Raw genomic sequence first — 23574 nt, 5'->3', positions numbered from 1 at the left:
ATTTGTTCAAAATATTTATATCTATTTCCTCATTCCAATTTTCTCTTCTTCCACACCTACTATCGCTTCTCTACCAGTAAAGAATGGTAGAGTCAACTTATTGACTAAATCTTGAAATCTAGAACTCATTCATAATTTTCCATTCTTTTAATAACCATTTTCATTTCTTATCATTCAACAACCCTTATATTTTCATCTCCTGTGTGCTGCAGCACAATTTTCTCTTCTTTTCATCTCCACTATCAATGCAGTCACCTCCTACGTCTAAGGGTTCAGCACTTTCCAAACTGGATTAACTCGGATTAACTCTCTTACTCTTTCACAGTCAATAAGTCTCTTTCAAAAATAATTCTCCTGATAATGTGTAATTGATTATAACACTCTTCTTAAAGTTCTTCCCTGCTTTCCCATTGCTGCTAGAATAAACTCTAAACTTTTTTCCCCATGGCCCAGTCTATTACAACTCTCTCTAAGCTCTTTTCTTACTCTGTTCCAGCCACATAGGACTATTTTTAGTTCTCCATGCATACAAAGTTCTTTGCATCCTCAGGGACTTTACACTTGATACTATCGCAGTCTGCAAACGTCCCTCTCCCCAGTGAAGTGCTGACCAGCACCTCATTGCTTATGTCATGTGATAAATGATCTTCAGCAAGTAGCCTTACCTCACCAGTCTATCCAAAGTAGTGCTTTACTCTTTCATCACATGATTCTTCATCTCATCACTTTATGTGTTGCCTTTACAGCATTAATAAACAAATCAAACACATTATTAGTGTATTTACTCCAGGGAAGTGGGCCTGTGAGACATTTTCCTGACAGAGTGGAATCTCTACAATGCAAGAATCACACTTCTATTGTCCACACACCATGCTTAGCACAATTGCCAGTGCATATAGGCAGTAAATTCATGTTAGTAAATTAATAATTAATTCAATGTTAAAAACTCATTGACATGTTTTCTTGATTTTTAGAACACACTATTTAAATCATAAAAGTGATTTAACAATAAATTCATGCTTTTTTTAACCTGTTGTTTGTTAAATTTATGTTAGTATATAAATTGTTTTATTACAGCCATGTGACTATGTACAAAATGGAATAACTGAAATGGTGCACATATATAACAAATTTAAATTCTTCATTTAATCAAAATTGCAAAATTGAAATATAAATAAATTTCTTATGTCATACACTTCAGTGACTTTACTGGGATGAAAATAGTGCTTGAAGCTGAATAACAGACTGTCTTACATCTGTGAGTTTTCAAGTTTTGACCAATATCAGTGTGGCTTGAGGCTGTTGGACATCTGGTAAGTTTCACTCCTGCATTTTGGCATGTATTTCCTTGCTATATTTGGGGGAAAAAAATAAACGTTTGAAATGGTTGTGAGAAATTCATCCTTGGATATTCTAACTATTTTAATAGCTTACCAATTGTCATTTTTTCTGTTAAGTTAATGAAGATAAAGATCAAATAAAATCATTTAATTACTATAACCAAAACCTAAGTAGTAGAAAAGAGTTATGTACACAATTTAGAAATTTTAAAAAATGGACAGAGTATGTAATATAAGTTAATATTTTTCTGAACTTTGACATATTATACATTTTGGATTTGTTTGCTTTCAGTTTTTTTTTTCTTTGAAAACATAGTCACTTATGTAGGCCAGACTAGCCTTGAACTCATTATCCTCCCATCTCAGTCTTCTGAGTGCTAGGATTAGAGGCGTGTGCATACACTGTATTTCCTTTAAGTTATCATAAGCCACACACAGTAAAAGAGAGAGGACTTAAGATTTGCTTCTAATTTTATAAATTGAGAAATCTTTATTTTTTCTCACTCTAATTTTCCTTGTCATTTTATCTTCAACATATGGATTGATATGTTATATACAACACAATGGATAGTCTATTTTGTTAGGAAATTCACAATCCTGTTAAAGACAAGACCTAGGAAGATAACTCAGTAAGTAATAAAAGCCAGGGAACTAGTAACAGTCCAGAGTTCTGACAATGCTAAAAGGTTCAAAATGTGTTCACAATGACACAGAACCAGTCTTGAATAAAACTATTATTTACACTCTCTCATGTCATGAGCATGCCAGCTGACAGATGCAAAAATTGCCCTAATGATAATGTGCTCACACATCTCCATTTATTCCCATTGTCCAACATAATTATTAATAACACTTCTTTTATTCTCAAAATAACTGTCTTAAATAGTTTAGTCTTCCTGTTTAATGTTCTCATGAGCACCAGGGCTACAGAAGCAAAACTGTTACAATGTCTCTATGTTCTATCTTTTCCTGCCACCTCTTGAAACATATATAGCCTATTCCCTTCTTCAGCTCTGCCATATCTGGGTTGATTCAAGGTGCAGACTGAGTTTATGAACTTCTCTTTATTTCAGGAATTCACCATGAATTGATGGAAACTCTCCTTTTCTAAAGAGTAAGACACAGGCTTATAATTTTGCCTTTGATACAAATGTTTGCCTTTGATATATAACTTTGTAATGCCTGGTTATAAAACTTGTAGTGATTCTTTTAAGCTACAACTCCTGCCATCCTGGCAACATATAATCAAAATTCCAACACTATCATAATATTTGAGGTCTAGCTGGACTCATGTGTATGACTGTGATCCTTCTGACTCATGCTTTCCTTTTGAATTCATTGTGTATGTGTGAGTACTTTCAGCCAAGTCCTAACCTGACACACGTTTCCCAATTAAGACCAAAGTTCCTCCTCTGAAAAACTGAGATTCTGTGCCCTGTATATGGCATTAAGTCACATCGTGTTTGTTTTCAGACTAACCTTTAGAAATCCTTCTTGTCATATGCTGTCCAGTTCTATCTGAAGCATTGGGTAATTCAGAATTCTGAAACAAATCAAACATGTTATTATACCCTTATTTCCCTTGCCAGAAATTTCTCAATGCATAGTCTTTTCCTTACACAAAAGAAACAACTCAAGAGTCTAGAGGAAATCTAAAGTCTCTTTGTAAAGTATCTGAGAATACAGCCTTACTTCACAATCCTTTCAGATTTTTTTTCATATAACTAAATGCAAAAATCCATTATCAAGCTATATTTATCAAATTACATATTTAGCTGCCTAAATATGTAGTACTATCATGATTTTCATGGTGATTAATCTTCATTTCTTGGTGTCATGGAAAACATGAGGAAGGATTCAGCAACTTGAAGAAGAATATTCAGGAGCTCAGCACTGCTGACATTAGATTAACACCAGCTACCAAGGCTGCCCCTGAGAACATCCTTAAGGCAAACACACCTTATTCTTTGTGATGAACATTAAAAATTCACATCTTTGTATGCACATATGAATAATAAAAGAAAAATAAAAAAAATAAACAAAAATAAAAATAAAAATACTTCCAGAAAATGAAAAAAAATAATAATAAAAAAAATTAAAATTCACATCTACTCTCCCTTTTTGGCCTCTACCATGGATAAAATTCCTTTACCACACTGTTTAACCAATCTCTTTTCTATCCTCTTCCCTGCTGAAGAATGATTTTCTAAGGAAACCATCATTACCACAATCTACACCGGAGCAGTTCAGGTTGACTCTCCACGACAATGAAACACCTGGAAATGTCGTCAAATTTAAAATCTACACCCACAATTCAAATATGCACCTCACCCAAACTTTTCCTCCCAATTAAAACTTCTGTTTTAGGTCACTTATAAGGCCCCTTTCTTTGCAGCTATGCATATGTATATCCCAATTCCCAATTTCACACCTGAAATTGGGATGTATTTTATAAGACTGTCATGTGCAATTATGTTTCTAATAACATTTTTTGAACTTTAAAAATTCCTATGACTATTATTAATCACTGATGTCATAAAAAATTAAATATATAAACATTTCTTGAATAATTACAAATCAATTGTGATGGTTGATTCTGTGTACCAACTTGGCTAGGTACGTAAATACTTGGTCAAATGACAGTCTATACATCAGTATGAAGATATTTTTTAGAAATGATTTAAATCAAATCAATAGATTTTGAGTAAATCAGATTATTTTCTATAATCTGGGTGATACTTGTTTAATAAGTTAGAAGCCAAAAGGAAAAATGAGAGTTATTCTGGGGAAGTGAGAATTTTAACAGTACCCTGCATTCAGATTCATGCTACATCCATTCTTCCCTGGGTCTCCAGACTTCTGCCTTGCCCTATGGATTTTGGTCTTGCCAGCCTCCTCAATTATCTGAGACAGTTGCTTAAAATCTCTCTATATATAGAGATAGATGATAGATAGATAGATAGATAGATAGATAGATAGATAGATAGATAGAAAGATACTAGCAATAAAAAATCTTGTTTTATTATATACATATGTACATATATATATATATATATATATATATATATATTTCCTTTTTGGCAATACCAAGGTTTAAACTTAGGACCTTGTACTTGCTAGACAGGTATTCTACTACAAGACCCACAACACCTATCCTTTTTGCTTTAATATTTTAAAAATAAGGGCTCCGATCCTCCAGCCCTGATCCTCAGCCCTGCCAGGGTCATGTTACTCCAAACTCCCACCCCTCTGACCTGCTCAATCTCTACCAGACCAAGCCCCTAAGGCCTGTCAAGCCATTGATTCACACACACATGATCTCTGCCAGCCACGCCTTCAGGCCTCCACAGGCCTGCACAATCTCCACCAGGCTGCTCCTCTCACGCCTGAAGAAGCCTGCATGATTTCCCCCCGGTTGTGCCCCTAAAGCCTACCAAGTCAACAATCCACAGACACCCACGATCTCCACTCTGCCAGGCTCATGCCCTTCAGGCACTCCAGGCCCACTCTCCAAAGGCCTGTGAGTTTGCTTCAACAAAAGTCCTCTGCCTGTAGCCATGAGTGCATATATTAAAAGGACAGAAAGGTCTCAAATCAATGACCTAATACTACAACTTAAACTCCTAGAAAAACAAGAACAAGCAAATCCCAAAACAAGCAGAAGGAAAGAAATAATTGAAATAAGGGCTGAAATCAATGAAATAGAAACCAAAAAAAAACCATACAAAGAATCAGTGAAACAAAAAGCTGATTCTTTGAAAAAATAAATAAGATTGACAGACCCCTGGCAAACCCAACTAAAATGAGGAGAGAACAAACCCAAATCAGTAACATCAGAAATGCAAAAGGGGAGATAACAACAAGCACCATGGAAATCCAGGATCATCATAGACTACATTGAGAGTCTATACTCTAATAAATGAAAATCTTGAAGAAATGGACAGATTTCTAGAAACTCACAACCACCCAAAACTGAACCAAGAAGATATTAATCACCTGAATAGATCTATAAGACAAAAAGAAATTGAAGCAGCTATCAAGAGCCTGGTACTGAGGAGGGGAGGGGGGAGAGGGTGGGGGAGGGGAGGGGTGAAGAAATGACCCAAACAATGTATGCACATGTGAATACATGAATTAAAAATACATATTTTAAAAATAGGGTAGTGGTTTTCTGTCCAGGCCAGCCTGGACCACAATGCTCCTATTTATGCTTTCTGCATAGTTAGGATGACAGACTTGCACAACCATACCCAGCATGGTTGAGATTGGGTCTTGCTAACTGTTTGTCAAGGCTGTCCTTGAGATGCAATCCTCCCATTCTCTGCCTCCCAGGTAGCTAAGAGTACAAGTGTAAAAAATAATAGGTAAAAGAGGGGAAAGTGGAAGGAGGGAAGTTAATTTAATTAACCAACATGTAATTAATTACTTGTAATTACAAGAGTTTGAGTTAAAGACTAATTATTGGGCAATTTTTGAAATCATTTTCCTACCACTAATATGAACTAAGCTATTGTAATGGAATTTAATTAGCCATTAGGCCGCTAATTTATTCACTGAAAATTCAGAGATAGGTGATAAATTAGCACAAGTCCAAAATTGTTCTAACATTTCCCAGAATGGCCAAAAAAATGATGAAAGAGTAAAGCATTCATATCTAATCATGTCACTTACTTTGCTAAAATATGGGTCAACTATAATATGAAGAAGAAAAAATTGAACCAAATATCCTTAGTCCATTTCCAAAAAATATTTTCTGGTTCAATGTCTCAAATAATGTTTATTTACATTTGGAAAAAATGTTTCTCAGAATGATGGGGATGAGCTACTTTGAAAGTCTTCGTTAACCTTCTTATTAACAGATTTACTATTGCTACACAGTCAAGTTTTCCAGGACAAGCACATGGTCAACCCCTGTAAAGACTTGTATAACTGTATGGACTTGCTCTGAGTTGTATTTTCACAGTGGGTGTTGAATTACTTGAGCACATAAGGCTAGCTTATGAAAATCTGACTCTGGATGCATGTGTAGTCTCTTTATTATATGAGAAATGTTTTCATTTAAGTATTTCTCCAGTGCACAGAACTTTCATTTGGTATAACTAGTATAAATGAAATAATTATGTTTTCATGATAAAGAGATTCCATCTCATCCAAGTCAAAATGGCTATAACGAAGCAAACAAACAACAACAAACGCAGGCAAGGATGACAGGGAGAAAGGAGGCCATGTAAACTATTTGTAGGAATGTAAACTAGTGTAGTCACTATGGAAATCAGTCTGGAGTTTCCTGAAAAATCTAGCAACAGCACATATATACATACATATATATATGTATATGTATATATATATATTCCTTATATTCCAAAGGAATGTAAGCCTGCATACAATAGATATCTGCAAATCCATGTTTATTGGAGCAGTTTTCATGATAACCAAAATATGGAAGCAGCCTAGACATCCATCAATTGATGAATGAATAAAGAAATTATGACATAGATAGATAGATAGATAGATAGATAGATAGATAGATAGATAGACAGACAATGGAGCTTTATTCAGCAAGAAAGAATAACAAAACATGGCACTTGCAGGAAAATGGATGCAACAGGAAATTGTCATATTAAGTTCCAAGGAAATACTCAAAAACATGAATATTGCTTGTTTTCTTTCATGTGAAAAGTGTAAATTTATAGTGTAAATACCGTGTACACATGTATGCATATGGAAATATAACACTTGCTGAAACTGTTCCAGGAACAGGGGAAAATGGGAGAATGGAAAAAGATGGAGGGGGTGAATTCACATATTATATACTTGATATATTATAAGAACTTTTGAAAATTCCATGATGTACTCCCATCCAGCACAAGAAAAAAGAGAGAAAAGATAAAAATATGCAAATAAATAAATGAAGACATGAACATAGAAGAGGAACTATTTGGGAAGAGAAGGGGATCAGCCAGAGAGAGAGGAATAATACAGGATTTGGGGGATGAATGTGATCTAAGTACATTATATACATGTATGAAAATATCATGAAACCCATTATTTTATACATTTAATAGATGGTAATAAAAATGAATAGAGAAAAAATAAATGCTATCTAACCTTATTTCCATCCACAGTGAAATGACTCTTTCCAAAAATGAGATCTAAATATAAGAGGAGAAACCTAAAAAGCCTACCACAGGCACGCTAATTGTCTAGAGTCCTAGATCAGCCAAGATCAACTGTATGCAGGTTTCAAAGATTTTAACAAAGACAGAGGAAAACAACAGACTAAAGGATAAAATAAAATGGCAAGACTAAAATTTCCCATATTTAAATGAGATTCTATTATTTCATTAGTTTCAGAAGGTTTAATGCTTGAGTGTATAGACAAAGTAACACATAAGAAACACCTTTTTAGAAGACATTTACCATTTTTATTCCTTGTAGACAATTCCTGCATATATATCCAAAATCCGTATCTGTTCAGAGCATGCATTTTAATTTATTTAAACTTCCATAATTTCTTTACAGTTGTATAATATTGAAAGTCATGGTTTTGTTAACTGTAACAATGGCAGGATGAGACTAGACATGGCTAATACTATGTTTTCTGTTTTAAACAGTATGTGTAATTTTGTGAAAATAGGCAAGAATGAATTTTCATTCCTAAGAAGTATATATTAGTGATATCTATTTCAGGAATATCAGAAAAAACAAGTTATCAAAGTCTCTTAAAAAATATTTTGGTTCTCCCAAGCATTTCCAGACATTTTCTAACAACATTTTCCACAAGTAGTGGATGAGAGTGAGTCTCAAGGACTCAGGGGAAAGTGTGAGCTTAAGCTCCTGTCTGCTCATTCATCTACATGGGCTTTCAGAGAGGAATGGCCTCTTTCCTTCTAGTGCCCAAATTTTGAGATAGCTTACATCAGAAAACTCTAACTCAGTTCCATGCAAGGAAAAGATTCTAGAAAATTTACTTTTTGTTTTCCACTGGTGATACCCAGGAAGCTTTTATCAGTCAGATGGAATTGCAGAAAGGCCAAGAGAAAACTCAGCACAGTTAATAAATTTGTCAATTTTGCATCCATGCACAAATTTCACACATACTCAAGCTTCCTCACAAAGATGATAAAAACTTGTCATATCTACCCAACATGGTATAAATATGATTCACATGACTAAAGACTGATCCCTGTTGAAATGAAACTTGCAATCCTGAGAGAAAGCTGGAGGTGGAGGAGGGAAGGAAAAAGATTGCTGAGTCCCTTCTAAGTGCCAACCACTTTCATTTTACGTAATCAAGTTCAATTCTTACTGCAAATCTGCAGGCACCTGGGCACTTCTCAGGCTTTTTGAATCCAAGTGGGGAAGGCTGCCACCCATCCTGAGAAGGTGAAGACAAGCACCAGCAAATATTTACATATTCTGGCCCATGGCATCTCAGTAAAGTCCACAATCAGGTTTTCAAAAGGCATTCCTCCAACACTTTGGCACTCTTGGCCCTTGTCGGAGATTGTTTGTGGCACACAAACTGCACCTCTCACATTCTGTCTTATTTATGCTGGAGAGCTTGGGGACATAAAAATCCTGGGCCAAGATGGTCTCGAGAGCTGTCTGCCCTGAGTGAGTTCCTTCATGGAACTGCTTGACAAATGTGGGAGCCAGTGACTCAGGTATGGCAATGCAGCCATCAGTAAACTTCCACCATCTGTGCAGTAGAAAATTTCCTCCCTCAGTCTCAAACCAAGCCTGTTCTTGTGACGTGTATGCCATGGGCCCTATTCAAATAAGGGGTACAGGAACAAGGCAGCTGTCAGTGAAGCTGAAGTTTGCCCTCCTGTGGGGGCTGCTTGTTTGGCTTCCTTATCAGTCATTCAGTTTCCCTCAGCAGCTGTTGTCTCCCCCTTCTTGTACCCTCAAAAGTACATAATCGTTACTCACTTAGGGGCCCAGACAGCTTCTAGTATTTCTAGAATTTTTTTGTCCATATTTAATACTTTTTCCTCCTGAGTTAATGAGCCCCCTTTCTTTATATAGGGCTCCATGGACATGAATGGTAGTGAAGGTATATTTAGAATCCATATAGATACTTACTCACACTCCTACAGCAAGCTGGAGTGCCCACATGAGAGCAATAAGCTCAGCCTTTTATGAAGAGGTCCTGACTGGTGGTGGTCATGCTTCAGTGACAGCATCCAGAGTCACTATTGTGTATCTGCAAAACGTGTGCCGTCCCGGAAAAAGCTGCTGCCATCCATGAAATACTAAATGTCTACATGACTAATAGGCTGGTCTGTCAAGTCTGGCCAGCTGGAGAATACCTCATCCATAATCTCTAAACAGTCATGCTCCAGTGGGACTGAATCAACTTGTAATAGGGTGGCTGGGTTTACTGTCTTAACAATCTCTAGCTGGATACACAGGTTTTCACATAACATGCTTTGATATTTGATCATTCTGGAGTTTGTTAGCCAATAGTTTCCTTTATTTTCCATGAGAATCAAAACAGAATGGGGGGAAAATTCCAAGATGGCAGCTACAGGGAGGAAGCAGAAAGCATGCTTCCTAAGGTAAAATCTTGGAGAGACAATGGAGACACACCTTACAGGAAAAAACACCAAGAAGAGGCAAAATTTTGACCCCTCTACACTCCCAGCCCACACATAGCATCTCCACTTCATGCTAAATGGAAAAACCAGGAAGGCCCCCATGCAGCTTCCAGACACCAGTGCCCAGACTGCTTGGGAAGACGCAGAACACAAGGTGAGCTAAGCAGCACATGGTACTCCCACACACAACCCTGGGCCAGATCAGCATAGCCCCCTGGACATATCAACCCCCACCCAGGGAAAAAAGAGAAACTGAATAATAATAACAAAAAAGACACATAGCAAAGAAGGTGGAGCGCCCTGAGCAATGAAGGGGGGGAGGGGAAATCCCTCATGGAACAGTAAATAAACAAGCCAGCCAGAGAAGACAGGAGCAGCGGCACACGCCCACCAACCAGGAGCAGGAAAGCTTGTAAAAGTGGTGGTGGGAGGAAAACTCCACAGGAGAGGGGGGAAGACCCACTTCCCATGTGAACTGTAAATAAACACGCCAGACTGAGAAAGTGGGTGTAGTCTCACCTCCCCCAGTCTGCTTCAAAAAGGAAAAGCTTGTAGTCGTGGCAGTGCCCAGGAGATCTAAGTAAACAAAGCCTGTGGGGCTAGGTGAGCATTAACCTCACTCCTGAGATCCTCCAGCAACAGCAAAACTATAATTCAAAATAGATGGAGCAATAAAAGTCTTCCATGATAAGCAGAAACTAAAACAATATGTGACCACAAAGCCACCACTACAAAAGATTCTTCAAGGGGTTCTGCACACAGAAAGTGAAACCCAACTTAACCATGAAAAGACAGGGAACACCAAATCAAAGGAAAAGAAAAAGCAAGAAAGTAGAGAGTAACCTCAACTTAGGTATACACAATCAAACCTTCAAACAACTAAGACAAGTAAATGACAGGAATCACCACATACCTATCAGTACTAACACTTAATGTTAATGGACTTAATTCACCCATCAAAAGGCACCACTTGACGAAATGGATAAAAAAGAAGATCCAACAATTTGTTGCTTACAGGAGACCCATCTCACTGACAGAAATAAGCATAGGCTTAGGATGAAAGGTTGGAAGAAGATTTACCAAGCCAATGGCCCCAAAACAGGCAGGAGCAGCAACACTTATCTCTGACAAAGCAGACTTCAAACCTACATTGATCAAATGAGATAAAGAAGGACATTCCATACTAATAAAGGGGAAATAGACCAAAAGGAAATGATAATCATCAACCTGTATGCACCCAATGTCAATGCACCCAATTTCATCAAACATACCCTGAAAGATATAAAAGCATATATTAACACCAACACATTGGTTGTGGGAGACTTTAACACTCCATTATTATCAATAGACAGATCATCCAAACAAAAAGTCAATAAATAAATCGTAGATCTAAAATATACCAAGATCAAATGGACCTAGTTGATGTCTACAGAACATTTCATCCAACTTCTACACAATATACATTCTTCTCAGCAGCCCATGGAAACTTCTCCAAAATAGATCATATCCTATGGCACAAAGCAAGCCTCAGCAAATATAAGAAAATAGAAATTATACCATGCATTCTATCTGATTACAATGCAATAAAACTAGAGCTCAACAACAAAAGTAAAGACAAAAAACATGCAAACAGTTGGAAACTGAATAACTCATTGCTTAATGAACATTGGGTCACTGATGAGATAAAAGAGGAAATTGAAAAGTTCCTGGAAGTCAATGAAAATGAAAACACAACAACCGGAACCAATGGGACACAGCAAAGGCAGTCCTGAGAGGAAAGTTTATAGCCATGAGTGAATATTTTAAAAAGACTGAAACAGCCCAAATCAATGACCTAATGATACACCTCAAAAACCTAGAAAAACAAGAACAAGCAAATCCCAAAACAAATAGAAGGAGAGAAATAATAAAAATAGAGCTGAAATCAATGAAATAGAAACCAAAAAAACCATACAAAGAATTAATGAGGCAAAAAGTTGGTTCTTTGAAAAAATAAATAATATTGACAGACCCCTGGCAAAACTGATTAAAATGAGGAGAGAAAAAACCCAAATTAGTAGAATCAGGAATGCAAAAGGGGAGATAACAACAAACACCATAGAAGTCCAGGAAATCATCAGAGACTACTTTGAGAACCTATATTCAAATAAATTCTAAAATCTTACAGAAATGGACAGATTTCTAGATACATATGATCATCCAAAACTGAACCAAGAGGAAATTAATCACCTGAATAGACCTATAACACAAAATGAAATTGAAGCAGCAATCAAGAGTCTCCCCAAAAAGAAAAGTCCAGGACTTGATGGATTTTCTGCTGAATTCTATCAGACCTTTAAAGAAGAACTGATACCAACCCTCCTTAAACTGTTCCATGAAATAGAAAGGGAAGGAAAACTGCCAAACACATTTTATGAAGCCAGTATTACACTTATCCCAAAACCAGGTGAACACACCTCTAAAAGGAGAACTATAGGCCAATCTCCTTAATGAACATTGATGCAAAAATCCTCAATAAAATAATGGCAAACTGAATTCAATAGCACATGGAAAGATCATTCACCATGACCAAGTAGGCTTTATCCCAGGAAGGCAGGGGTATGAAAATCAATAAACATAATAAACCCCATTAACAGAAGCAAAGACAAAAACCATTACATCATCTCAATAGATGCAGAAAAAGCCTTTGATAAGATCCAACAAAATTTCATAATAAAAGCTCTAAGAAAACTAGGAATAGAAGGAAAGTACCTCAACATTATAAAAGCTATATATGACAAACCTACAGCCGGCATTATACTTAACGGAGAAAAACTGAAACCATTCCCTCGAAAATCAGGAACTAGACAAGGATGCCCACTATCTCCACTACTATTCAATATAGTACTGGAATTCATAGCCAGAGCAATTAGGCAAGAAGAAGGAATAAAAGGAATACAAATAGGTAAAGAAACTGTCCAAATATTCCCATTTGCAGACAATATGACCCTATGCATTAAAGACCCAAAAAACTCTACTGAAAATCTCCTAGACACCATCAATAGCTATAGCAAGGTAGCAAGGTAGAAAAATCATTAGTATTTCTATACACTAATAATGAGCAAACTGAGAAAGAATATATGAAAACAATTCCATTTACAATAACCTCAAAAAAAACCAAATACCTAGGTGTAAACCTAACAAAGGATGTAAACGACCTCTACGAGGAAAACTATAAACTTCTGAAGAAAGAGATTAAAGAAGACTGTGGAAAGTGGAGAGATCTTGCATTCTCATGGATTGGTAGAATCAACATAGTGAAAATGTGTATACTCCCAAAATAATCTACATGTTTAATGCAATTCCCATCAAAATTCCAATGATATTCATTAAAGAGATTGAAAAATCTACCGTTAAATTTATATAGAAACACAAGAGGCCATGAATAGCCAAGGCAATACTCAGTAAAAAGAACAATGCTGGAGGTATCACAATACCCGACTTCAAACTATATTACAAAGCAATAACAATAAAAACAGCATGGTACTGGCACAAAAACAGACATGAAGACCAGTGGAACAGAATAGAGGACCCAGATATGAAGCCACACAACTATAACCTACTTGTCTTTGACAAAGTCACTAAAAATATACTATGGAGAAAAGACAGCCTCTTCAACAAAAACTGCTGGGAAAATTGGTTAGCAGTCTGCAAAAAAACTGAAACTAGATCCATGTATATCACCCTATACAGATATTAACTCAAAATGGATCAAGGATCTTAATATCAGATCCCAAACTCTAAACTTGGTACAGGAAAAGTAGGAAATATTCTGGAATTAATAGGTATAGGCAAAGACTTTCTCAATGGAACCCCAGCAGTACAGCAACCAAGAGATAGCGTAAATAAATGGAACTTCATAAAACTAAAAGACTTCTGCTCAACAAAAGAAATGGTCTCTAAACTGAAGAGAACACCCACAGAGTGGGAGAAAATATTTGCCAGCTACACATCAGACAAAGGTCTGATAACTAGAATATATAGGGAACTTAAAAAACTAAATTCTCCCAAAATTAATGAACCAATAAAGAAATGAGCAAGTGAACAAAAAGAACTTTCTCAAAAGAAGAAATTCAAATGGCCAAAAAACGCATGAAAAAATACTCACCATCTCTAGCAATAAAAGGAAATGCAAATTAAAACCACACTAAGATTCCACCTCACCCCTGTTAGTATAGCCATCATTAGCAACACCACGAACAACAGGTGTTGGCGAGGATGTGGGGGAAAAGGAACCCTTTTACACTGCTGGTGGGAATGTAAACAAGTACAACCACTCTGGAAAAAAATTTGGAGGCTACTTAAAAATCTAAACATTGATCTACCATATGATCCAGCAATACCACTCTTGGGTATATACCCAACAGAATGTGATACAGGTTACTCCAGAGGCACCTGCACATCCATGTTTATTGCAGCACTATTCACAATAGCCAAGTAATGGAAACAGCCAAGATGCCCCAATACTGACGAGTGGATTAAGAAAATGTGGTATTTATACACAATGGAATTTTATGCAGGCATGAAGAAGAATGAAATGTTATCATTTGCAGGTAAATGGATGGAATTGGAGAACATCATTCTGAGTGAGATTAGTGTAACCCAAAAGACCAAGAATCACATGTTCTCCCTCATATGGGGACATTAGATCAAGGGCAAACACAACAAGGGGATTGGACTTTGATCACATGATAAAGCGAGAGCACACAAGGGAGGGGTGAGGATAGGTAAGACACCTAAAAAACTAGATAGTATTTGTTGTCTTCAACGCAGAGAAACTAAAGGAGATACTTTAAAGCAACTGAGGCCAATAGGAGAAGGGGACCAGGAACTAGAGAAAAGGTGAGATCAAAAAGAATTAACCTAGAAGGGAAGACACACGCACAGGAAATCAATGTGAGTCAATGCCCTGTATAGCTATCCTTATCTCAACTAGCAAAACCCCTTGTTCCTTCCTATTATTGCTTATACTCTCTCTTCAACAAAATTAGAGATAAGGGCAGAATAGTTTCTGCCAGGTAGTGAGGGGTAAATGGAGGTAAGGAAGAGGGTGGGGGGAAGGGGGGAGAAATGACCCAAACATTATATGCACATATGAATAAAATAAAAAATTTTTTAAAATAGAAACATGCAATCCTGTTTCATATTCTGAGGCATGTTTATTTTTACTACAAACTTCTTTGAAAGTTTGTCGTTAAACTGTTAAATGATATTTAATAACAAATATAAATAAAATTACTACCAATATAATTGTTTCAGATGCTAGTGGAATAATAATGAAGAAATACTTATAAGGGGAAACAAACCATACCTAGCTACTTAAGTCTTCCAGTCTTCAAATTTTGTGTAACAGTTAAAATAGTCAAATTTTATGTTGTACCTTCATTCTTCTGCTACCTATTGCATGTGTTAGCGTTTTCTTCCACCATTAGCCTCACAAGTAAAGAATCATGAATTAGACTTCAATTATTGGAGTCTACACTGTTCATCATCTTGCCTATATGAGTTTAGAGACATTTTCTATTAGAATCAAACTTCTAAATAATCTCCAGCATCCAGCCACTCTTCTAGTTTAAAGCTTTGAACATTTTTATAACATTTGAGGAGCTTGCCCTAATTCTTATCCTGGATTACACTTTCTGATGACAATTTTACTGTTTCAATTTACATATTTACATTTGAACTCTTTTACACTGTTCCTGAACATGCTTGCTAAAGTTGTTCTCTCTCATAGTCTGCCTTTTATAATGGGCTGAATGGTAACATGCAGCAAAGATATTTACACATGCTAATCCCCAGAATCTGTGAATGTTTACTTGGAATGTCTATAAATATGATTAAGTTAAAAATCTCCAAGCTAGATCATAGTGTACTATCTAGGTAATCCCTAAATTCAATCACAATTCTCTTCCTGAGAGTTAAACACAGAGGAGAGGCACAGAGAAGAGTTCACACAGTGATGGAGATTGACAGGTGATGTTAGGCAGCCTCAACTCAAAGAATACCTGGAGCCACCAAAGCTGGAAGGTACAAGGAAGAATTTTCCCTCAGAACCCTTAGTGGAACTTAACCCTGACAACAACTTGATTTCAGGTTTCTGGATGATAGGACAGTGAAAGAGTGGGGGCAGGGGGAGAAATGACCCAAGCCTTGTATGCACATATGAATAATAAAAAAAAAAAAAATCAGCAGCAGTAGAACCTTCTCCCTGTGCTTTTCTATTTTGTGAATAAGAAGAGCTTCCAGGCCCATTACGTTTAGCCACCGTTTCTTCCATTTTCTTGGTCTTGGAAATACCTTCCAAAATCCATTGCTTATATGGATTTATCATTATCTTCATTTTCCTGTATGCCCATCTCTAGACCTTTCCTTAACTATGTACCCATAGCTCAGTTTATTAGGAAGACCCTTCCTAGTCAATGTCATTCTTCAAGTTCAGGAAGACTGTATAAATACCAAGGCATTTTCTTTTTGCTAGCACAAACTGTTTTTCTCCATACGTTCTGCACAGTAGTGAATATAGAACCTGGTTGTGTTAGACCAGTTTCTTTTGCAAATAGGAAAATACATCAGTCTGAAAAAGGAGTAAGGTAAATTACATATTTTAATTTTTGGCTTGTTTTGGATGTGGGATTTTGGTTTTAACTCACGGCTTTGTGCTTCTAAAGCCAGTACCATACTGCAGTGCATTTTGGACTGATTATTTTGAAGATGGGGGCCACTTCTTTACTAGGCTACCCGTCAACACAGTCTTCCCAATTGAGGCTTTTTAAGTTAATACGATAATAGGCACGATCCAAAGGTGCCAGGGAAAATTAGTATTTTCATACATATGAAGTTCTAGGGCCAAGGAGATGCATCACGTGAAGGACTTACTGCTCACCATTTTTTCTGGTGTAGTATGGTACAAAGGTATTTATTTTGTGAATTTTTCCAATAAGAACATTTATTTATATTGAATATTTATATGGAGAATTTATGTTTATACAAAATAATCCTATGTTTTTATGTGTCTTTGAAAAGGTTTTACATGTATCTGTATTATAAAGTTTACATTAATATCTTTCAAAAAATAAAAAGAACAGTGAAAGAGTAAATTTCTGTTGTTTAAGAAACATTTGTAACAATTTATTATAGAAGCCCTGAAGAAAGTAATGTACCATTTCTTTCTCTTGTGTAACTGTATGAAATTTCGTACTTTTTATTTACTTGTTGATTTTCTCTCATCTTTCCTTAATGTGAACCATATCTACTGTCTGCATAAAATAATTTAACTTATAATATACAACTTCAATGTATTTGTTTTCATCACTAATAGTGACATATATTTTTTAAATGCTACAAATATTTAACAAGAACTCACATTAAGAAACAGAACCAGACCTCCTTTCCATAAGAGTAACCACTGTCTGACTTTGAACACCAGAGACTGTTTTGGAATTTTCCTATTTTATAATACAGAAATGAAAACTGCAAACATATGAGATAAACACTCGGGGACTCTGTATATAGAGCAGCAATCTCCTATGTTTAAAATTTATTAGCATTTAAAATTTTTTATAAGACTGATAACTTCACTGAAATTTATTTTGGTAAATAAAAACATTAAAATATTAAAGCATCTTCTACCCTAAAAAAATATTTTAACCTGAGTCCTACAATATTGCTGTATTTGCCCTAGATCTAAAGACCACATATGGGGAAGAACATACAATTTTTGGTCTTTTGAGTATGGCTAACCTTGCTCAGAATGATGTTCTCCAGTTCTATCCATTTACTTGCAAATGATAAGACTTCATTTATTTTTCATGGCTGAGTAAAATTCCATTGTGTATAAATACCACATTTTCTTGATCCATTCATCAGTAGTGTGGCATCTTGGTTGTTTCCATAAATTGGCTATTGTGAATTACACTGCAATAAACTTGGGTTACATGACAAGGAGAGAACATATATGGGAGGTAAGGGGTTAGATAGAAAACCTAGAACATAAAAGTGTTTGATGTCCCCACTCCAGAGGAATTAATACAGAAACCTTAAAGTGACAGAGATCAACATGAGAAAGGGATCAGAAACTAGTGTAAAGATCAGTTAGAGATGAATCAGTCTGGGTTGTAACACATTTGTACATGAAAGCAAAGCTAGGAATTTCTCTGTATAGCTGTCCTTATCTCAACTAGCAAAAATGCTATGTCTTTCTTATTCCTTATTTCTACTCTTCAATGGAACTGGAGAAAAAAGTGCAGAACAAGTTTCGCCTGGAAGTGAGGGGAGTGGGAAGGAGATGGTGGAGGCAGTGGCAGGGGGGAGAAATAACCCAAACAATGTATGCACATGTGAATAAATGAATAATAATAATAATAAAGAAAACAGTGAGAAAACAAGAATATAAAATATCTCTAAGAGTTATGCTGATTATATGTTGAAATTATATTGCTCTCGGTAAATTTGGATAAATAAATAAATTTGGATATGTTAAAAAAATTTAAAAAATGAAAAAAGTTTTAGTACACAAAATCTAGCTCCAAATATTGAATACCATATTAAATTCTATTAAATAAATGATTTTAAAGCAATTTAATTTCACAACATGAAAAATGAATCTAAACATACTTTGGAAAATAAAAAAGTGGGTAATGGTCCAACTTCAAATGATTATCAATTTATTTCCTTTAGTTATTTTCTGTTTTGAAACCAATGGCTTTCTTGGGCCCCAGACAAAGATGGTGCAGCTTTGTGCCAGTTGTTGTCTAGATGGAAGAAAATTGAAACTGTTACTATACTACTGTTTATATTACTGGTGTAGGCCATCATTTAGAAGAAATTATAGTAGTGAACTATAACTTTAAGGAGATGGAAATATTTTCTGATAGTCTACATTTTCTTTTTGGTGTTATTAGGGTTTTAACTCGGGGCTTTGTGTTTGTTAGGCAGGAATTTTATCACTTAAGCCATGCCTCTAGTCCTTTTTGTTCTGGTTCTTGCTTTTTTGGCCAGGCCAGCCTGAACCATGATATTTCCTTTCCATGGTGTTGGAGTGTCCCCAAACCTTTTTGCCTAGGCTGGCCTGTAACCTTGATCTTCCCCATCTCAGCCTCCCAAGTAGGAATGAGTCATTGGCGTCTGGCCTCATAGTCCACATTTTAAAATATTAAGGTGAGTGGTTTCCCTTAACTAACATTTAAGAAAATTAATAATTATATTTTCATTTCAGTAAAATATGCCATTTTTTGAGTTAAGTAAATCCTATTGGCATTAATTTAAAAAGAAATTATTTAAAAAAGATTTTCTTTTCTGTGAAAGATTCAACATAATTTAGAAAGTAAAAAACATCAATTGTAATTATAAAAATAAATTACTTATAACTTGTGCATGTTACAGTTTGGACAAATAAATATATTTTTCTCCTTGTAATAGATTAAAACAATTTCTCAAATATTGTGCAAAATATGATCAGTATAAGAAATAAAAGATTTCTTTTTAAAATTTGCCTCTTATTTTAAGATATCTTTAAAATGTTGAAATACATATATACATAAAATTTCAAGCTGGGTGTTGGTGGCTCATGCCTACAATGCTAGCTCTTAGGGAGACTGAGACTGGGAGGATCATGGTTTGAGGTCAACCCAGGCAAATAATTTACAACATCTCATCTCCAAAACATCCAGAGCAAAATGGACTGGAGGTGTAGCTCAAGTGGCAGAGAGCCTGCTTTGCAAGCAACTGCTTTCCAGGTGCAAAGCCCTGACTTTGAACTGAGTTCCACCAAAAACAAACAAAAATCTTCAAAAATTTAAGTAAACATAGACATTTAAAATTCTTTTTATTTATTTATTTACACACTTACTTATTTTTTCCTTCTTTTTTTGTGTTGGGTGTGGGTACATTGTGGCATTTACACAGATTCTTGCAGTGTATCAAATACATCATACATGAATTCACCCCTTTTTTCATTCCCCTTTATCCTCCCTCCCCTGATTCCTGGAGTGTTTTCAACGGGTATCGTTTTTGAATTTACATACATGTGTGCACATTTTTTGCACCAGATTCACCTTAGTATCCCCTTTCCTCAAAACCTAGCCCCTCCTGCTGGTGTTACCCCTTCCCCATAGACAGGACTTGTTCTGCCATCCTGTTCTCTGATTTTGTAGAAGAAAAAAGACAAAAGCTAAAGCAAAATCATAATATTTTAGCTTGTTTGAAATTTTTATTTCACAGGGAGTTTCCTTGTGATATTTCCATGAATATATGTATCATAACCCCAACTGGTTTATCTCATCTAATTTTCTTCATTCTACCTTAGTCCATTTCTTGTTGTAGTTTCAGTCAGTTTAAGATTTCTGTATTCGTTCTTGTACAGAGAGTATATCAACCCTATTCAAGTTCTTGATTTCCCTACTCCTCCATGCATTACCTTCTTGTTGTGACCAGTGTTTCATAGCATATATTCCCTTCTCATATTTCCCTTGACCAAACTATACCTAACTAAAAAGAAAACCACCAAAAAACTATACAGAAATATTTAAGGATCTCAAATAACATAGAAACCAAAACTTTCAAGATTTTAACACTGCCTATAATGAACAAGAAATAAAATTTTAAATTGTTATTCATTATCATAACCTTGTCACTAAAATCCTTCACAGAAGTTTCCTATAAAAATATCTAATACAAATTTTATTTTGAATATATGTGTTTTCTGAGATATATATTATAAAAGAAACTATAATCTTTTATCTGTCTATTGATTATTAATGGATATCATAAAGTATTTTTCCCAAACAAAATGTTATTTCACATTTTGTAATTCTTACAGTGAATTATTTTGTTGGTAGCAACAAATGTTTTCATTACCAAGCCTTGGTACTCTTTTATGTTAAATCTATAATGTCTGATTGTTTCAAAGTCATTGTGGCAACAATTGTACATGATTAATTTAAAGCATTATTATAAAGAATATTCAACAGTTCTATATAGTTTATGCCAGCAACCTTAATGAGGTACTGAAGTATAAAATAATCATTTTATTTTTTATCACCTCATGGTTTCACTTAAAAATATTTCACTTAAAAATGTTTTTGATGAGGCGTTAAAATTTCTGAACTTTAATCTTGAACTTTTCAATGTGACTACTTTTCATTATTTTGTTGAAATGAGGAAGTGTGCATGAAATGCTTCCGGCTGTATGGTAAGGTGGAGAAGTTGTCTCAAGGTAAGCCAATTATTTCAGTTGCAAGCTCAACTAGCAACTTTTTTCAAGGAAAAACAGTCTTGCTTGGGAAAATGACTTACAGAAAATCCATGGTTACCAAGATTTGTTCAGTTGACAGGATTGTCTCAAAACTTCATGGCATGAAGTTGTCACTTCAAAGAAGGCAAGTAACAAGTCTGATGCCAATGATAAAATTCAGACTCTTGGGAGAAAATTTTAAATTTGGAAAACTTATATCTGTCACTGTGAACTTGGCAGCTTCCTGATATTCACAGGTTTATCTGAGGGAATCAGCAGAGAAGTTAAAAATTTGATTTTTGACACACATACGAAAATGTGTGAAATTTTAGAAATTTTGTAAAACAAAGTAAATATTTTCCAAGTGAACACTTCATATTACAAAGTCACACATACATAAAAGATCCTCCTGAATACGATAGACCATTGGACTTTAGTATAACAAGGTAAAAATGGCATTACAATTAACCTTTAAGAAAGTTCTTCTTGCCAAACACTGATACAATATCAAAGAAGAATATCTAAGTTATATGAAAAGCCTATTAAAATGCTTCTCTTTTTCTAATACATCTATGTGAGATCTTATTTTGTTCAAAGGCTTCAAATCAGAATCATAGTAAACTACCTTAAGTGCAGAAACAATATAGGAATTCAATCACCTTCTATTAAGCCAGATATTGAAAAGATCTGCATCTGCAAAATGAAAGTGAAATAGTCTCTTTTTTCATTAATTGCTTTACATTTTATCAAAAAGTTATTTTTCTTAAAATATGTTATTAATGCTGACATATGATGGTTTATTGTCATTTTCTTGAATAAATTATTGGATAAATAAATAGTCTAGCAGTTGGTCAAACTCAGTTTCTAAAATGGAAAATATTAATAGACATTTCTACAAAAACAAAAGCTTCTGAGAGTACCCATAAAAGGGTCCTGAGACCAAAAACTTGAAGAACTATTCATGTATAATATTGTGTCTGCATCAGTTTTATGTACAGAAAATTTTCTGTTCACTTTTTTGTAAAACTTGAGCATAATGTAGATGCCTATGTCCTTAAATAAAAAAATAAAGGGTACTTGGTCAGATGGTAGTCAAATCACCGAAAGAGGGTCTAATCACTAAGACCTGGCAGGTTTTTGGTCTTGTCAAACAAAGAATCCAGGGATGGATATGCAGAGGAGTTTCACAAAGTGAATTTTTATTTAAAGGAAAAGTGAAAGTACACTCTCAAGAAGTTGAGAGCTGGCAACCCAATGGCATATTACTGTTTAATGTTTATGCCTATAGATGTACATAACTGTGGGGATTTTTTGCATTTGTGGCCAGGTTATTCTACAAGGCATGACTGAGCCATTGGGAACCAAGATAGTGATTTATATAGTTTTGCATACAGAAAACCACAACTTTAACTACACATTAATAATGTCTTGTCTGATCATTGTACAGACTTCTGCAGAAGTGGAACAAAAAGCCACAAGGCAGGGGATTCACAGAACTAACAAAAAGACATGGAAGTGTTAAATCAGGGTAGTAATAAAACTAACAGAGTAACAATATGTGTCACTAAGGTGTTAAATCATTATGTATGTAAAACTTAAGACTTATAATGGGGCTATGAAAACTCTCCCACATTTCTTGTGGGTGGTTGCAGTTGGACCTAACACTATCTCCTCGCCTGAGATTCCCATTCAAATTCTTATTGTAGAACATTTAATTTCAGAATTAGGTGCATATTTGTGTGAACATGAACAACTTCATGTGTTGACTTTGAGAACAAAACGTTAGTGATGACCAATGTTGGAACTTTAATTTCTCTTGAAAATGTGTTAGTGCACTTGCCTATGGTAGACTTATCTACCATAACTGAACTTAGTTTTATAGTTTGGATTTGAAGTCAAAGACAAGTATTCATTGATATGAAAGTTAAAAATTACTTTTAACTTCTTAGTAAACTTTGGTTGAATTCATTCATACATGCATTTAAAATTAATAACAATTATACATAATATTAAATTTTTTATTTTAATAAATTTAATAAATACCTTTTTAGTGTTTAATGGAAATAATAAATTTTAGTTATCAAAATATGAATATAATTATTTTATAATAGAAGTAAAAATATATCATACAGTTCTTTTTTGTTTGTGTTTTTTGTTTGTTTATTTTTTTATTATGTGCACACATTGTTTGGGTCATTTCTCCACCCTGCCCCCCTCCCCCACTACTCCCCCCACTCAGTTTCAGGAAGGTCCTGTTCTGCCCTTGAGACTGATTTTGTTGAAGAAGAGACATAAGCATAATAAGAAAGACAAAGCGTTTTTGCTAGTTGAGTTAAGGATAGCTATACAGAAAGATTCCTAC

The 23574-nt window shown here is 35.1% G+C and overlaps 1 long non-coding RNA gene across 1 annotated transcript; it reads right to left on the bottom strand.

The window, feature by feature from the left end:
- Positions 1-1196: 1196 nt before the first annotated feature.
- LOC141423936 (uncharacterized) lies at positions 1197-9596 on the bottom strand. The gene is made up of 3 exons (XR_012448703.1): positions 9429-9596; positions 2820-2883; positions 1197-1351 (listed from the first exon to the last, which is right to left on the bottom strand). It is a non-coding gene; the product is annotated as an uncharacterized lncRNA (long non-coding RNA).
- Positions 9597-23574: the final 13978 nt, after the last annotated feature.

This window comes from Castor canadensis, chromosome 6, assembly GCF_047511655.1.
Source record: "Castor canadensis chromosome 6, mCasCan1.hap1v2, whole genome shotgun sequence".
Lineage (NCBI taxonomy): Eukaryota > Metazoa > Chordata > Mammalia > Rodentia > Castoridae > Castor > Castor canadensis.
The sequence above is the reverse complement of the archived record's forward strand: the minus strand, read 5'-3'. Positions and strand labels throughout refer to the sequence as shown.